Here is a 7,687-nt window from a genome sequence, read left to right on the forward strand (position 1 = left end):
GTCTTGTACTCATCAAGCATCGTTCTTGCCATCTCAATAAGAGTCCGGTTCTTTCTCTCAACAACTCCATTTTGTTGAGGTGTGTACATAGCGGAGAACTTGTGTGAAATCCCCTCTTCGTCATTGTCGGTGTGGAACGACACCTATGGGATCACAAGAATCCCTACTACGGTTGCCGGGGCGCAGGGTTGCAAGGAGAGCAGGGCTAGTAGACAGCACAAGGATCGTTTACCCAGGTTCGGGCGCGAGGATGCGTAAAACCCTAGTCCTGCTTTGGTGGGTGTATTTCTAAGAGTTCTTAGGCTCTCGAACTAGCTATGGTCTGTGCGTGGTTCGAAAGAGCCGAATCCTTCTCCGGTATGCCATGGGCCTCCTTTTATAGTTGAAAGGGGCAGCCACAGTGACACACAGGAGTTGGAAAGGCGTACAGTGCCCTAAGCTTATCGCTCGTATTACAGGACAAGACGCATTTAATGCGTAGCTTAGGTGTCCCCTTGCTTTACTGGGGACGGGGACGAGGCCCATCCCGTCCGTCGCCGCCCCTCCTTGCCTTGACACGCGCCCTAGCCAGTGAGGTGCGTGGTGCCATGTAGGCAGCCAGGCAGCTGAGGTGGCGTGGTGGTGGAGCCTTCACGAAGATCTGCATGCCGCCACGCAGGCGCTCGATGAGTTGGCCTGGGAGCTGCATGTTGCCACGCAGGTGCCCGCCCAGCTGGTTGGGCTGGCAGCTGCATGTGAACGGTGGTGGAAGCTTGTCCGGCGCGGGTTTGGCAGTGGCCCCGCTGGCGTCCTTGGCGAGGGCCTTGCCGGGTGGCCCGGCAAGGGTCTTGCCGTGGCGTGCTGTCGTCCCCGGCAAGGACCTTGCCGGGGGTCTGGTGGCCTTCCTCGGCAGGGATCTTGCCGAGAATTGTCGTCTTCTAATCCTCATCTGATCTTGAATATGTCTTCACAAAGATCTGCATGCCACCATAGAGGTGCCTTCCCGAGCCCTGGCCCCATGTTGATGACGGCGTTGGGGGCCGTGGGCTCAAGGGTGGCTCGCTCTGTTGGTGTGGGGCGAGCTGTCCCGGCAAGGGTCTTGCCGGGGGAACCTGCTTCGCCCCTCTGCTCTTTGTGGTCTTGGCCTTGGCATTGCTTTGATTGTCTTGGGCTTCGGTCTTACCTTGGTCACCTCCCCAGTTCTGCTTGGTGTGGTCGTGGGCGCGGCTTCGACTGCCCGTGCACAGGTAAAGGGGTACAAAAGCGTGCCCCTATTTTTGTACACCGACAGGAGCCCCCGGGCCTGGGCCACACATAAGCGCGACACGTTGTTGGGCCATGCCCAAAACGGTGCGCGGGCAGGTGGGGCTGTTTTTACCGTGGTAAGACTCTTCGCGCGCTCCGCTTCCCACGACCCGCGCGCGCGGCACGGCATGGAGGGGCGTGCGTGACGTGGGTGGCATGCGTGGGGCGGTTTCCACACACATGCGTCACATCGTAGTAAATGGGCAGCGCCCCCCGTGGCTTCCCCATAAAAAGGGATAACCGCGGGCGCACTGTTCCTTTTACCCTCCGCGCAACCCCAATCTCGGAGACCTCCGCCTGCCTCCCTCTTCTTCTTCAAGCTTCGTTCCTGCTTGCCGCCGTTGTGCCCCCGCCGCCCTCGGTCCTGCCCTCCTCCCCCAGCCGTCATGGCGCCAAAATCCACCAAGGGCAAGGGAGTGGCTAAGGATGCCGGAGCCGCCGGAAAGTGCGCTGGCGGTGCAGCGGACGCAGTCCGCCTTCTTCCCCTCGACAGTCGACGTGTTCGAGCTTCGGGACTCCTTCAGGCCCTTGTGGGGAGTGAAGAGGGGGGGGGGGGGCGGGAATTCGGGGCATCCGGCCACGCGTGTCATCCCCGCCGACTGCGCCGAGGCTGCCCCAAATTGGTACCCCTTCTTTGTTGATTATTTTTCTTGTGGGCTCTGTCCTCCCTTATCCGACTTGTTCAGCGACATCATGCACACCTTCGGCTTTCGCCTCCTGGATTTTACTCCGAATGCGGTGGCGTGCATGGCCCTTTTCGCGCACCTCTGTGAAGGCTTTGCTGGGGTGCACCCCAACACGGCGCTCTTCCGCCATTACTTCTTCCCTCGGATCCAGACGGGAGGTGCCATCTCGGGGTGCATCGCCTGGATCCCAAAATCCGAGGGAGCGTACCCGGACGGCGCCCTGAAGGAGAGGTGGGAAGAATGGCAGGGCCGGTGGTGCTGGATCGAAGAGAAGGACCCGCTGGCGTTCTGCAGAGTTCGCCGGGAGCCGCCGGTTCGCGGAAGCGATTGGAGCGATGTCGACGCCGATGATGGAAAGCTCACGGTTGCCACCACCAGGATTCTCCGGCTTACCCAGGCTGGGCTCACCCTTGAGATGATCAGGGCGGACTTCATCTGTCGCCGGATCGCTCCTCTGCATAACAAGGGGAGGCCAGCCTGGCTCTTCACGAACCCCGCCGACATCATGCGGCTCCGCCCCGGCCTCGACCACAACTTCACAGTGATGGGACACGCCCATTTCTGCCAGCGGATCTTCCATCTCGACATGGGCCGCGACGGCGAGGTCGAGCGGACAGACAAGGTCGCGAGACCTGCCGCGAAGGCCGGAAATGTCCTCAAGGGGCCTCTGTTCAAGCTGCCGACGGGGGTGGTCCCGTTGTGCAACAACTCGCGTCGGTCCGAGATCATTGCCATGATGCCGGACTGCAATGCGCATGGCCCCGACCCGAGCTGGAAGGAGCCGGAGGATGCCGAAGTGCAGCAGTTCTTTGACACCCTGCATGAGGGGTATGTCAACGCCGACGCCGAGCGGCTGCTTGTCCAGGACACCACCCAGGCGGAGCTGGACTACATCGCCACCAGGGCGAAGGAGGCACAACTTGCCAGGGAGGCCGGAAGTGCCGGCGGCGTGGAGGACAAGGCCGCGACGGCCGCGGAGAAGGAGGAGCTCGCCCGGTGGGCGGCAGCCGCCGGGGGAGCCAGCAGCGCCGGCACCGAGGCTCCTCTGGTTGAAGATGTGACTGGCGAGTCGTCGGAGGAGGAGGTCGAGACCAAGGCCCGACGCCGGCTGTGGGAAGAGGGCGAGTCCTGCGGCGGGCCAGTTCCGGCGAGCTAGTCCGGCCTAGCAGGGCTGCGCGGTCACTGCTGACCTTGGAGGGGTCCGGGCGCCACACGAGGGCCGCGTCGGCGAAGAAGCCGGCGAAGGTCGCGGTGAAGAAGAAGACGGCCGTCCCTTCTCCATCCACGCGTGTCTGGACTCCACCTCCTTCTCCTCCTCCGGCGGATGTCGACACGAGGGTCACTTTTGATTATGGATCCCTCAGCCCGAGGAGGAAAAGGAAAACAACAGAGGAGGAGGCGGACGACGAGTAAGTATCTAGTTCTTTTCCGTTATCTCTGCCTCCTCAATCTGCGTCGCTCGTCTTAACTTGTCTTCATGTGTGCAGGGATGTGGAGACGCTGGCCCAGAGGGTTAAGAGGGCCAAGGTCTCGACGGGTGGCCAGCCCCCAGTTGGTACTTCGGGGGCGCCATTGGTGGTGTTGAGCGGCCCGGATAGCAGCCCCCGGCAGAGCCCCCAGCGTAAGTTCATCACTCTTCCCCCTGTCGACATGTGTTTGGGGCACGACACTTTTGGCGCTGACCTTGCCAGGTATGCAGGAGGAGAGCAGCAGCAGAAGGAGCCACAGAGGGCTACTCCCAACACGCCGCCCCCGTTGACCACGCCGCCCCGAGGGGCGTCCCCGGTGAGGGCGCCAGGCACCGGGCCCACGCACATGGAGGAGGAGGAGGACTTGGGCGCCGGCGGCTTTGCCTCGATGCCGAATGTTGGCGGGGAGGGGACTTCCGTTTCCCAGCCGGGTACTGGCACAGGTAAACCGTTCGCCGTTCATCCCTGCTTCCTTTTCCTTCTGGCCCTTGGTCCAGGCCTTGCCTCACCCCCTTTTCGGTGTCCAGATTCCTCCTCGGTGAACCTAGAGGACGTGGACGCCGTCATCGAGGGCGTCGCCAAGGCTGCCAAGGCAGACACCGAGAAGATCGCCGCCGAGGAGGCCGCTAGGTGCGCTGCCGAGGAGGCCGGCAAGGGGCCTGCCGAAGGGGCCGGCGGGGCCGCCGCCGAGGAGGAGGAGGAGGAGGTGGCTGGCGACTAGCCTTCCTCTTCTGCTGCTTCCGGCTCCGGCAAGTACCTGAGGGTGAGCGACAACTTGTTCGTCCACCTTCCAGGCGCGTCGAGCACCAGGACACCCGTGGAGGGGGAGGTGTTCGATGACGAAGTGCTTGCCGCTGCCGGGCTCGAAGTCATCGACGAGCCGATCGTTGGCGGCGACAGTTCGCAGGAAGAGTGGCTCCTCCATGCCATGGGCGCCAGCTTCCGGAAGCTCCAGGCGCTCCACCGCGCCCGTCTGGACAAAGCCAAGTCCAGGACGGCGGTGGTGGAGAAGGAGGAGGCGGACCTCCAGGAGTGCGTTGCCAAGACGCAAGACTGGTTCTGCGAGGTCCACAAGGAGCTCAAGGCCGCTCAGGGCGAGCAGGCCAAGCGCGGCGTGGAGCTCACCATGAAGCTCGCCGATGTCGAGAAAGCTCAAGAGACGGTGAGGAACTTGGCCGCGGCCGTCGAAGCTGCCCGGACCCAGCACGAGGCCGCGCTGAACTCCCAGGAGGAGGACCTCGCTGCGCACGAGGGAAAACTTGCCGCCATGCTTCGCGACAAGGAAGCAGAGGTGGAGAAGCTTGTCTTGCAGTGGACCAGTGAGCTGGAGCAGAGGCACAAAGAGGCACTCAACGCCAAGCCCAGGTCTACGCCGGCAAGGTGGAGGAGCTGGAGGCGGAGTGCAACGGGCTGAAGGAGCAGGCCCTGAAGCTGTCCCAGGAGAAGGACATGCTCAACAGTTCCCTGACAGAGGCACAGGGCGTGGTCGTCAGCATGGCTGGGGAGCTCTCCGAGGCCAACAACTCCATCAAGGACCTCAAGCTGAAGCTGGAGGGTGTCAAGAAGGCACTGGAGGAGGCCAAGACCCGAGATGGGACCCTGGCCAAGGAGCTGGAGGCCGAGGAGCAGTTGTGGGAGAACGGGGGTCTCAACTTCACGGATCACATGGCGGGCGAGAACCGTTGGCTAGATCGCCTCGCCACCGTCGCCAACCAGGCCGCCGCGCAGCTGGCCATCATGGGGATGCCGGATGTGAGGTACGTCTCGGAGCGGAGCGTGAGCGCCAATTGCAGCCTGACCATGTTCTTTGAAAAGGTCGTCGGCGCTCTGGAGTGGCTCCATGCCAACCGGGCGGCCTCACTGGCCGACGAGTCCCAGAGGTTTTGCCAGGGAGCCATGACCAAGGTTCTCACCAAGGTGGCGCACTGGTACTAAGACCTCGACTTCGACGCCGCGCTGGAGAGCTTGCCAGAGGGTACTGACCTCGCGCCGCTCATGGAGCGCATCAAGCCCATCATCAGCCGAGTCGGCGGAATTCAGAGGGTGGAGGGCCGACGCCGGGATTAGGCATCCCATTCTTTATCGCCGCTGCAGGTTCACAACCAAGACAATTGCTACCTCTAGTTAGAACCGCAGCAACAATTTGATGTAATATAACTCTGCAACACTTTTGGTATCATGCATGTTATTTTCCTGTTCGATTTTTCCTTGTATGTCCGCCCTACGTAACTGGGTAGGCTTTGCCGGCGCGTAAACCCAGGGCGGCGTCTTGGGGACAGATCCCCATTGGCCTGCTGGGTGTGCTTGCTGCCGGGCAAACCACCTTACCGCCCTTAGCGCGGCCTCCCGAACTGTCGAGTTTGACTCAGGAGCGTTGCCAGGTGTGGAAGGCTACCCCGCCACTCTCGGCGCGGCCGCTTTGAGCTGTTGAGCGGACTCGAAACAGAACAAGGGCGTTGCCAATTGCGAGGGGGCCCTTTGTGTGCAGGTTTCCCATACATAGGCAAGATCCTCGAGGGCGATAACCTTAAGTGTAAAAGGAAATAACCCAAGGCTCTCAATGACTTAGCTTTTCTGTTGCCGAGCCGGCGTCGTTCCTCCAGCCGCCTTCTTCTCAACAACCGAAAGCGATGAAGAACCACTAGGCTAACTACTAGGCCAGATTCTCACAATTGCGTCCCCTACCTGGCGCGCCAAAGATGTCAGTGTGGAACGACACCTATGGGATCACAAGAATCCCTACTACGGTTGCCGGGGCGTATGCTTGCGAGGAGAGCAGGGCTAGTAGACAGCACAAGGATCGTTTACCCAGGTTTGGGCCGCGAGGATGCGTAAAACCCTAGTCCTGCTTTGGTGGGTGTATTTCTGAGAGTTCTTAGGCTCTCGAACTAGATGTGGTCAGTGCGTGGTTCGAAAGAGCCGAATCCTTCTGCAGTATGCCATGGGCCTCCTTTTATAGTTGAAAGGGGCAGCCACAATGACACACAGGAGGTGGAAAGGCGTACAGTGCCCTGAGCTTATCGCTTGTATTGCAGGACAAGACGCATTTAATGCGTAGCTTAGGTGTCCCCTTGCTTTATTGGGGACGGGAGCGAGGCCCGTCCCGTCCGTCGCCGCTCCTCCTTGCCTTGACACGCGCCCTGGCCAGTGAGGTGCGTGGTGCGATGTAGGCAGCCAGGCAGCTGAGGTGGCGCGATGCTGGACCCTTCACGAAGATCTGCATGCCGCCACGCAGGCGCTCGATGAGTTTGCCTGGGAGCTGCATGTTGCCACGTAGGTGCCCGCCCAGCTGGTTGGGCTGGCAACTGCATGTGAACGGTGGTGGAAGCTTGTCCGACGCGGGTTGGCAGTGGCCCCGCTGGTGTCCTTGGCGAGGGCCTTGCCGGGTGGCCCGGCAAGGGTCTTGCCGTGGCGTGCTGTCGTCCTCGGCAAGGACCTTGCCGGGGGCTGGTGGCCTTCCTCGGCAGGGATCTTTCCGAGAATCGTCGTCTTCTAATCCTCATCTGATCTTGAATATGTCTTCACAAAGATCTGCATGCCACCACAGAGGTGCCTTCCCGAGCCCTGGCCCCATGTTGATGACGGCGTTGGGGGCCGCGGGCTCAAGGGTGGCTCGCTCTGTTGGTGTGGGGCGAGCTGTCCCGGCAAGGGTCTTGCCGGGGCCGCTGAGGCCGCCCGGCAAGGGTCTTGCCGGGGGAACCTACTTCGCCCCTCTGCTCTTTGTGGTCTTGGCCTTGGCGTCGCTTTGATTGTCTTTGGCTTCGTTCTTACCTTGGCTCACCTCCCCTGTTCTGCTTGGTGTGGTCGTGGGCGCGGCTCCGACTGCCCGTGCACAGGTAAAGGGGTACAAAAGCGTGCCCCTATTTTTGTGCACCGACAGTCAAGAAAGGTCTCCACATTTGTGTTCTTGAACTCCGTTCCGTTGTCGCTCCGAACCTTTTTGATCTTCACGTCAAATTGATTTTGGGCCTTCCTAGCGAAGTTTTTGAAGATCTTTTGGACCTGCGATTTGTCATCAAGAAAGAACACCCACGTAAATCTTGAAAAATCATCAACTATGACTAGAACAAATGAGTTACACCGAGACTCTTGTAGGCATTTGAACCAAAGAGATCCGTGAGAAGTAGCTCGAGTGGTCTTCTCGTGGTCATGATGTTCTTCGCGCGATGACTTCCTCCAAGCTGTTTTCCTGCCTGACAAGCACTACAAAGTCTATCCTTGTCAAATATGACATCTTTTATTCCAAGG

This window comes from Aegilops tauschii, chromosome 7 (genome assembly GCF_002575655.3).
Source record: "Aegilops tauschii subsp. strangulata cultivar AL8/78 chromosome 7, Aet v6.0, whole genome shotgun sequence".
Lineage (NCBI taxonomy): Eukaryota > Viridiplantae > Streptophyta > Magnoliopsida > Poales > Poaceae > Aegilops > Aegilops tauschii.